Below are 10,987 nucleotides of genomic sequence, written 5' to 3'. Positions count from 1 at the left end.
CTCTAAAACACAACTTTAAACCCACATTATGCTCTGGCATCAGAGGCATATAAGGGAAGAAGGCTCCATCTCTAGCATAGGCAAGCTAGACAAAGTCTTGGATGTATTTCCCCTCCAGCCAAGCCCACCATCACATATCCCATCACATCCTGGAATGGGCCACCCCTGGGCAGAGAAGTCAGTGGCAAGCCCCCTCCTAGAAGGGGCCGTTGCACGAGATGGCTCATGGGAGCCGGGGCAGCTGATCCTTGAGTGCGTCACAGCATTTTCCCGGCCTTCTGGCTTGCACTCCCCATGGTAGCAGGGGCACAGTGCTCCTCTCCAGCATGGTAAGTGGAATCTGCATCCTCCCTTCAAAAACATTTGGTACACAACCCATCATTCCTCCATTACTCTTCTCCTCTGCCACCCAACACAACTCCCACATTCATCTGATCAACTGGTTTGATTTTCTGGTTGGTTTTTTTTTTTTTTTTAAACAACACTTGAGCCAGCAAATTGAAATGTAGGGATTACTTTTTTTTCACAGTCTAGGGTGAGCAGGGGGACAAATTAGCTATGTCCTCCATATTGTTGTCATTCAAGAGGGAATTAACATTGTGCCCTGTTCCCCCTTCCACCTCACAGCTGTGTGTAGCCCGGCTCAGCTGAGATTCAGAAACAGACTCAGATTCCTCTCTATCAGAAAAGAAAATTATCATCAACATTTTATCATGTTCTTTTCTCCAGACTTCCTGTTAGTAGCCAACTAAAAAAAGTGACAGGGCAGGGGGAGGGGGGGTCTTAACATTGCAGAAGCAGAAATCAGGTTTCATAATAACATCTGATGGGCTAATAATTGATACAATCTCTTAATTCATACACTCTTGTCATGGCAATTAGATCTATAGTCTAGGCATTTCTGGACTTTTTGCCAGGACAGAATTGGGAAATTAATGAAGGCAAATTAATTATTTGTCCCCATGGTTTCTGATGTAAGAATATGGCTGTTCTTTATCAGCATAATTCACTATTAATGTCTCCCAAAGCTCAGCTCAGATATATGCCCATGTTCTTCACATGCCACATTTCTGTTCTGATTAAATATCAAATGGTTTGTAAATATCAAAATGGTTCTGCATTTCTGAGCTCTGTTCTGAGTTGTCGGAAAAGAAAACAAAGGACTCATACACATGTGAGTTTTACATGATGACACAATCACTGCCTCCTATAAACGTAGTCCCAGTTTACACTTACATAAGTGAGGTAAGGTAGATTCTGCTCCATGGAATATACCGGTCTGCTACACCATAGCCTGAATTAGGCTTAGGAAAGTAATCAGGAGTAAAGAAAGATGTCTTTTTGCCAAATTGGGCACCAGACATAGTGATTCAAGTGGATCAATTTCAAAGATCAGGAAATCAAATGTTCATTTATTTATTCCTATCTTTTTCCCCACATGAAAGTGTAGCCCCACACATCTCATTTAACAAATTCCACAAGACTTGCTTGCCTGGCCCCAAAGGGATGCTGCAGCTCATTGATTTTCTTGACAGGCTCCTGGTCGGGTGAGCGATATATTACCACCTGACAGTAGCATGTCAGGGTGAAAAGAAGTAGCCTGCAGTTGAATGCAAGAGGGTCCAGGAACATTGGAGCAAAAATAATTGAGTTAAAATAATGAGGAATGAAAAAGGGGGAGTGTGAGGAAATGCCCCACCATGTTCTGCATTTACCATCTGAGCTCTCTAAAGGCCAATTGCGTGGCCTTGGGTAGGTGCCATGGCAGCGCATGAGAAAGAGCAGGGAGCAGCAACATGGGCAGAGCTGGGAGCAACTCGCCTGCTCAGCTCTACTTACTGTGGGACTGGCTGCAGCTCTAATACAGTGGGGTCAAGTAAGGGGATTGCAGGGAAGGCAAGGGACTGCTGGACCCATAGCTTAATGAGGCTAATTATTCCCTTTCCCACAGAGCTGGGCAGAAGGGCTCAGAAAAGCAATTGTGTTTTGCCTCTTTCTTTCTCAGAAGAGAATGAGGTGCTGCTTAGGTAGCCTGGAGAAGCTGATTATTGCTTTCCTCACACCGCTTTGCCTAAAGAGGAAGAGCCTTTGCCATCTAAACACAGTGGAAGGCATAAAGACAGACACAGGACTCAGAAATCCAAAGAAATACCCTTATGTTAGTCCTTTTTGCTCAGGATACAGGATCAGCACAAACTTTACAATGTACTGCAGGTGAACTGACACAGCAAATGGGAAATGAGACCTGAGTGAGATCCAGAGGATTAGACCAAAGCAAGGGAAACTCAAGGGAAAATGTCAGAGAAGCTATTGAGGACAATAAGAATAAAGAAGCATTTGGTAGTAGGAGAGCCAATTGTGTGCCTGGAGAATAGCCATCCTTTTGTAAAGACGGAGCTAACAGAACAGGGCTTATGACTGTGCCTGAAGCAAACGTTCATGGTATTACTGAGATGTTTGACAATTTAGTCAGGGGAGCTCAAGATGAAAGCAAAAGCTATTAGCACTGTGTGCACTGCGGAAAAAAGGAAATGAATGGTATCTTATATTTATATCACACCTTTCATTCTGAAGGATCCCAAAGCACTCCACAAACCATGTATGGAAGTGACTTTGGCCTTTGCTGAAATATGGACGACAGGGGTGAAACATGCCAAGTCTTTTAACATCAGAAAGCAGCACTGCTGCACAGCAGCTCAGGAAAAAGGGAGAGACAGGTGGGCGCAAGTCAAAATGCAAAATAAGAATTCGCTAGGCAAGGATTTGGAATAACGGACCGAAAATATGCAGCATTTTCAGAAGCATTCATTATACTAATGCAAAAAGACTGTAATCAGGATCCATGCCTTACTGATTCTGGGTGCTGCATACACACTGTGACAAGTAACGTTCTTGTTCCACAGAGTTTCCCAGCTAAGGCACTACATATTAGACTAAAATCCAAGTCAAGAAGTGATCTTGAATTTAGCCTCTTGTTTTCCTACCAGAACAAAATCACTTAAATTCCTTTGAAGTTTCTTAGACAGAATGCATATATCTAGCTACCATTTTTAAGGTATTTCATTTTAGTTTACCCCTGGATATATTTCTTTAAACACACGTGTTCACAGGAAGGAGAGAACAGCTAAAGAAGATCTGCTTCCTTCCTAAAAAGGAGGAGAGCAATTAATGAGATTTGATCCTCCAGTTTCACGTTCTATTTCTCCTATTCAATTACTGAAATCTCATGGACACCCAAACTGCATGTTAGATATAAGCCAATAGCTACAGATGTGCCGCTACTGTGGCCTCACATACTAATAATCTTCACTTTTTAAACAGCCTTGCAAAACTAGTGCATATTTTACAAGCTCAGGCATTAAATTTTCCCTTCCCATTTTATCATAATGATACACGAGAATATTTAGGAAGGGTTTATTTGCTGTGGGAAGGAGAGGCAGCATTTTCTAGGTCATTTTAAGAATATCTTTAACTTTAGGCAGTGAGGAATTATGGGTAAAAAAGGCATAGTGGTGACAACTGAGTTGATGTTAATCATAATCCCTATGTAGGTGTCTTTATGAAAAAGTGTGTGACAGCTGATAAATGCAGCAGCTTTTATCTACATCCCATTAAACTCTTAGAATGCAATAAAGGTCCAAGCCAATCTTGTTTTCTATTTCCCCATGATAAGATGCAAATTAACACAAGTTCTGCAGGAGCAAAAATCCCTGGCCAAAGCATACAAAGTATTTAAAGTTGTGGGAAATGTAATTTTAAACACAAAAGGCATAAAAACTTCATATTTATTGAGATTAAAACTGGAAAATTCCACTTCTATTTATTAATTGCAATGATTAAAGAAAGTGCTTAATACAGGTTGTAGTATCAACAACGTGGGACTTTTTTGCCTGTAGATGGTGCAGTTGGGCAGCAAAGTTATTAAGTTTTTCTTTAAATAAAGATTAAATTGGGTTTGAAAGCTAGTCATTACCAGATGTTCATAGTTGGGAAACATTTTTCCAGTTTGAAATTTGTAGCAAGATTTCCACCCAACACAAAAATGTCAAGGAAAGCCCAGAAAATAAAGAAAATGCTATTTGGTTATATAATGGGTTTTTTAAATTAATGATGTGCTTTTCATTTCTTTCATATAGTGATGGCAGTGTGCTTATTCAAACAGGCTTTGGGCACCAAATCAAAAAACAAAACAAAAACCAAAACAATTACCAGGGTTAAAAGAGGCAATGTCCTGACCCTTCTCCATAAGCAGGAAATGGACTTTCAGGACCACAGTCTGTCTGTCTTACGCCCAAGGGACTGACCAAATCAGTGGTGTTAAGCACATGAGAACTACTTTTTTTTTTTCTTTTCTGTGTTAACCACCTTGATTACACACTCAGGGATAAAACCACAGCTCATTAATTCTACAAGAAATAGACTAACATGAAGAAAGCAGCATGTTGACACAGGCAAACTAAAGTAAAAATTAAAAAGATAAGAGGTAAACAGCAATATTAGTATTTGTGCTGCCCCAGCAGTGCTGTGACTTCTCTATTGCATGCTGTAAAATCAGCTGCTGGCAAGAAAAACACTTGTGCAAAATTGCTTCTTGAATCCTGTATTATCCTCACTTTACACGAGCAGGTTGAATTGACAATGGATTCTTGGGAGTTTCTAGGCTAGAAATGGTGGATGAATTTCAGGTGCAAGCTTGCACCCCAGTTTGAATGCAAACACTGGGGGGAAGAGGGGGTACAGCCAGACCCAGTAGAGTCTGGCTTGTAACATGATGAAATTCTCATGTACTGTCATGAGGGTGGGTGATTTGATGACAAAAAATCATCAGCTGGTACACAGGCAACACCAGCAGTTCATTTTTGCTGAGTTCTTCTCAGTCCAAAGCCTTCAGCAATTGTACACTATTGCTTTTATTTATTTATTTGGAAATATAATTCCTTATTTACTGAGGCAGTTTTGCTACCTCACTTGTGTTCCTGTTTGTTCCAGTATCTTTTGGAAAATCCTGGTAAATCAGACAAAAGACCTCCATCTCCTCAATATGAGATGGGGAGGCCAAGTAGGCAGGCTGTCTAATGATTTCAGAGGACAGCAGATGAAAAAACATGGGCACGCACGAGGCTCCAGGGCCAAAACAAGATTCAGAAGGAGGAAAACACGGGAGAGGCCCTAGAAATGCCCACCCCTCCCAAAAGAAATCCAAGGAGCCATGAATGCCACACCAAGGAACTTTTTTAGAGATGTAAGGAAAAAGGATAGGGTCTATTGTCAGAGAGCCCCTTCCCTACTGACTTTGTGGTGGTGTGGATAACCACATTGGGTGCAGCTAGGAGGAGGCTGATGAAGAAGTGACTTTGCGGGCCTGCAGGCAATGTGTATACAACACACAGACAAAACCCCATGAGAGTAGAAGAGGAGCTTGAACATAGAGCGTGACACAGAGCTCTGCCAGGGTGAACATGCCCTGAGATGAGACTTGAGAATTCCTTTTTGGTTTCAGTACCAGCCCTAAAAATGACCCTCTGTATGACTTCGGCCATGAGGGCTTACAACTCAAGGCCAAATTTCACCATGTTTGGTGGTAACAAATCCTAATGATGCTAATGGGAGTGAGTCCACTGTATTTGCTGTCTGAAGTCAACTTGCTATAAATGCCAAATCGATGTAGGCTATGGCACTTTGCCACTTGTCTCTGATGAGTTTACTCCACAGCCTATTTCTCACTGTAGTGGTATTAAGTAGGGACAACTCCATTCAAGTCAGTAGTGTTTTACTGCTATAAAGCCAGTGTGAGATCATAATCAGAGTTCTGAATGTGTAGCTTGGATAGGATTTTGCTTCATCCCTGAATTTGTCTTTTCATGACTTTCTCTTACATAGACAAGCCTTAACAATGCTTATTACCATCAAATAAAGTATTTAATTACCAGAATTTTTAAAGCCTTTTGAGATCTTGCAAGGGAAGATACTCTGCAATGACAAAGTAATGTACAGAACCACTGAATCACAGAGTGGCTGAGGTTGGTAGGGACCTCTTGAGATCATGTAGTCCAACCCCTGCTCAAGCAGGGTCAGCCAGGGCAGGTTGCCCAGGACCATGTCCAGTCAGGTTTTGAATGTCCCCAAGGACAGAGACTCCATAACTTCTCTGGGCAACCTGTGCCAGTGTTCCACCACCCTCGCAGGAAAAAAAGTGTTTTCTTATGTTCAGATGGAATTTCATGTGTTTCGGTTTGCACCCATTGCTTCTCATTCTGCCAGTGGGCACCTCTGCGGAGAGGCTGGCTCTGTACACAAAGCTCTATAGCAGCAACAGAATACCTGTTCCGTCTTGTGAGACAGCTTAAAATTTCCATGGAGAGAATCTCACTTTTATAGTATGTGGGCCTTGGATGTAATTTACAGAAATATCAGGTCACAGTGGATCGTGTACAACAGGTTTTGTCCCATTTAAATAAAATCTACAGACCTTTTTCGTAAGAGTAAAGCCCTATAGTAAACCAAACCAGACTAGCGCATGGCCACAAGCTCTACCATGCAAGGGTCCATGCTCTTTAATTAGTATCACACTCCCTTGGGCAACCTGGCCAGCTAGCACTCCACCAGTTAGTCTGAGGACAGTTCAGGGAACAGCAGCAGACTGTTTCCAACATGCAGTATGAGTGAAACCCCTTGAAGCTCACATATGGCATGTAAACGGATGCTACCTGTGAGCAACACTCTGTCCCTTGCCTTGCAGGGACAGAGATTGGGCTCAGTCTATTTTATTTATCAGCACAGACAGACTCTAAATGTATTTCATAAGCCAAGGAATGTCAGAGTCTCATTAATTATTAATTGTGGTGATTACTTATAATTAGCATTTGAAACCTGCTGAAATCAAGTGGGAATGGATAGTGTCAGTTACTCCTCAGGAAACTGTACCTTGAATGAGAGGTTGTCCTACTGAATTCAGTGTGGGCCTGGGATTCAGCTTATGATTAGTGGTCTACCCTAAGACCTTTGAATTTAATGAAAATATTTGTGGCATACGAGTCTCTTCATAACAAGTGATCTTCATGCATGTGGCTGAAGTCTGCTTGACACAGCTGTGTAAGTCAGGGGTGTCAGCCCCACTCCTCCCATCTCTGGTGGCTATCAAGGCCAGCAAAAGCCCCAGTGTAGATGCTGTAATACTAGTGATAGTTCAGAGAACCCCCCTTATCTACACAACCAAAAGAAATCTTCTCCTTGAATTTGCAGGGTTTGACAAGTTAGGTCTCTTGATCCATCTACTGGGAAATGCTATTCAGTGTAGAGAAGGCCCAAATTCAAACAGAATAAAAGTGATTTAAATTTCTCATAAGAAAAACAAGGCTCTTTTCCCAAACGTACTGCTTCTCCTTAATAGTGAAAGATCTTCATCACACATGTCCTGCAGCATGTTGTTCTTTCCGGATACGGCATTTTGCTGGGAAGTTGTGACACACAGTTTGTGGGAGCACTTGCCAACTGAGCAATGCTTTCACTACTGCTCACCACACTCCTTAAACATGTGTGCTATTTATGTTACAGGCTGTCTGTATGGAGCTATATGAGTCTATAGTATTTTCCCAGGAATCACAGCGAAGGAGTCAGCGTGTGCCTTCAGTTATGTCAGCTACGCATCTGCTATGACCAGAGTTTCTGTTGATAAATAATGACAACTTCATTAAGCATTCACCCTAGAGGTGTTTCTGGTGCTCAGAAGTGCTCATACTTTAAGGCTATCGCTGAATGCCTTTTTCAGCACCAAGGAGTTGGTGGAGAAAGTGTTCTTATTTAAATTAGAAAAAAACAACATGGATAAAAAGTGGTGTTTTTAATGCCATATACAATTAACCTGGTACACCACAAATGGCTGACCTCCAGCTGGACTTCACGTCACTGATCACAACCCTTTAAGCCCAGAAGTTCAGTCAGTTTTCAATCCACTTCATTGTCCTTTTAGCTAGTCCACACTTCAGTTCCTCTATGAAGATGTTATGGGAGTCTGTCAAAAGCCTTGCCAAAGTCAAACAACATCCATTGCTCTCCCCTCATCCACCAAACTAGACATTTCATCGTAGAAGGTAATCAGGTTAGCTGAGCATGATTTTGTCTTCGTAAATTCATGCCAACCACTTCCTTCTTGTCCTTCATGCATATGAAAATGGTTTCCAGGATTATTTTCTCCATCAACTTCCCAGGCATCAAAGTGAGGCTGATCAGCCTGTAGTGCCCCAGATCCTTCTTCCTTCTTGCTCTGCTCAAAGACAGGACTGACATTTGCTTTTTCTAGTCCTCAGGAAGACTTCCCCTCTCCCCCTGCAACCTGATCCTGCTCTTCTGAGTCTTCATTGCTCCTGACTTTCCCATGGGTCTCAGAGGCCTGGGATTCCTGAGGCAAATCTTACCAGGGAAGACCAAGGTGAAGATGCCAATGAGTACCTCTGCCTCTTCCATGTTCTTTGTCACCAGATCCCATTTGTGAACTCATTTCTATTATGAAATACAACAGCATTTACAATTACATTAACAGCATGAAAAATCACAAGGACAACAATAACTCTTAGATAATCATAGGCTGAAGTCAGATAGATACTTCTTCTTGAGACATGGTAATAACTATTTGCATTATTATGACCACTTCTCCCTCTTCTCAAATCCACCAAGTTCAGGAAACTGTCAGAAGACCTATGAAGCTATACTGGCATCGGTCTTTTCAGGTACAGTGGCTAATAAGTTCTCTTCTGAGTGCATTGTTCAATCTGCTTTTAAGTATAAATATAAAACAATGAAGTAGAGAAAAGAACAGCTCTGAAGGAAAGTAGCTGGCATAATTTTCATATGCTAATTTCTGAAATCAGTGATAACTCATTTGCACTTACAGGATAAATACCAAAGCTGCATACAGCCTGGCTGAACAGCTCTTTCTTCCCTATCACAAAGAAGTAATATGGGATCACCGCAGGTGTAAAGAGGAAAATACATTACAAAGTGAGCTTCATTTTTGGCTATGATATTAATGGGGTTACTGATCATGTCCTTTCTGGTGTCCATACTTCAGAAAGGACACTGAAAAAGGCAGAGATGGTTCAGCAAGAAACCATAATTTTAATTACAGAAAATATATCTTGAAGTAAGAAATGGGAGGATTTTGTAAATTTTCAAGATGACCAGAGCTGACCTGAGAGACCCGACTAGTCTGTTGGTATGTGTACATGGGGAAAATATTGGATATTAGCAGATATTGTAATCTGCAGAAAAATAGCATGGTGAATTCTGGGAGTGGAAACTAAAATTAAAATATGGGAAATGAGAAACAGCATCAGGCATGATTTTCTGGGGCTTACAAGTATCACTGCTAGCCTCCACCTCCTGTTCCCCACAACAGTGCTGACCTTTTGCATTCACAGCACAGCGCAGTGGCTTCTTTCTTTCTTCTCAGCATCACATGCCTGCCATGAAGGCAAAGACAAGACATGGTGCCAGGCACAGACAGAAGGCATTTGTTTTTTTCTCCATTCTCAATCCTCTGCTACAGGCGTGCCACTTTCACAGAACCCATTCTCATCAGTACTCTCTGCTCCTGAACAAAATGTTAATTTATGACTGAACAGTAAGTGGTGGGAGATGTGGCTATCTGTCTGAAGGATATATTTGAGTAGTCCTGTTACATTGTTGAATCCAGTGGAGAAACCACCAAGTGAATGGCCTTTGTTATGCAGATGAGACTAATTATAAGGGGTCCTGTTTCACCTGAATATTTCTGTGGGAAATGCCCACAGTGGCAAGGCTCTCCTGGAACATCACCTGAAGTTCTGAAGCCTCGAGGCTTCCTGGAAACAGATTCAAGGCCTTTCAACCTGGACACTCAGACCAGCAAGGTCTCAAATGCCCTGCCTGCTATGTAGAGCCCGGGCCACATGCTCAGTCATATCGAATTATCTGGGACACTTGGGCAAAGAGGTGTAAAAGAGTTCTGCTGGAGGCAGGGTGTTGACCAGATGTGTGCAAGTTGCAGATAAAGAAGAGAGCACTACCTCATCCTGCAATGTGTCTGAGGAAGGGAAGCCAGCCATGAACCTCCTGTGCTTCAGTTTCTAGTCACTGTCAAGGCTTAGCTCATGCGTCTTCCAAAGAAGTCCAAATCTTACAACCCACTGACTTCATTATTAGATAGACTTTAAGGCTCAAAGCTCTTGTGAAAGTCATCTCATATGACATCTGGTAACCCTGTATTGATCCCTGATGCCAGTGGATGTAGATGGACCCAGCACGTGTAATTCTGTTGCTATTGGGGTTTTGCAACTGCACGTGGCTAGCCATTGAAGATGGATCATATAAAGTCCCAAATCAGGCTCCTCTCTGCTATGGAGAGCAAAAAAGAAGTTCTCTGTTGCTTCTCTACACGTACTAAAATAGGAAATTATAGTGCAGAGCAGCTCCAGGTGGCTGGTACAGTGACTGCTCTCCTATGACCAACCAGCTGCACATTTCTCAACGTTTCCAACGCCAAAAACACACGTCAGCCCTTTGCTCTACAGTCAGATGGGGAACCAGCTCGGAGGGTCCCAGGAGCAGGGCAACGCTCAGTTTTACCAGGGAATGACGAGCAGGACGGGAGCCAGTTTTGGGCTCAGAGCAGAGCGCCCCGGAAATTCGGATTTCCACCAGAGCCCAGGGAGACCAAAGGCTGGCCGTTTATAAGGTTGGAGGCACAAAGTTTTGAGCCGTAAAACCTCGGGGAACGTCGCCAGCCCCGGTCGGTGTAGTTGCCTCAGGGCCGCCCCCGCGCCGGGCGACGGTTGGTCCGCAACCGTCGATCCGCAACCGTCGCCCGGGGCGGTGAAAGTGGTGGTGGTAGGTGGGGAGGGGGGGAGGAGGAGAGGGTGCAGGGAGGTGGAAGATGTCAGCTCAGCTCCTCAGCGGCCGCCCGGCAGCGGCGGCGGGCTCGGCGGCCGCCCGCTCGGTCATATGGAGGCGC

At 43.1% G+C, this 10,987-nt stretch overlaps 1 protein-coding gene across 1 annotated transcript in view; it reads left to right on the top strand.

Moving 5' to 3' along the window:
* Nucleotides 1-10,560: 10,560 nt before the first annotated feature.
* Nucleotides 10,561-10,987, top strand: part of GMPR (guanosine monophosphate reductase) — a 53,555-nt gene continuing 53,128 nt past the window's right edge. The window contains exon 1 of the mRNA XM_054817229.1: nt 10,561-10,711. The gene's annotated coding sequence lies outside the window, so the exon portion shown is untranslated. The remainder of the gene's footprint in view (nt 10,712-10,987) is intronic.

This window comes from Grus americana, chromosome 2 (assembly GCF_028858705.1).
Source record: "Grus americana isolate bGruAme1 chromosome 2, bGruAme1.mat, whole genome shotgun sequence".
Classification (NCBI taxonomy): Eukaryota; Metazoa; Chordata; class Aves; order Gruiformes; family Gruidae; genus Grus; species Grus americana.
Note: the sequence above shows the minus strand (reverse complement) of the source record. Positions and strands in the feature narration are given on the sequence as shown.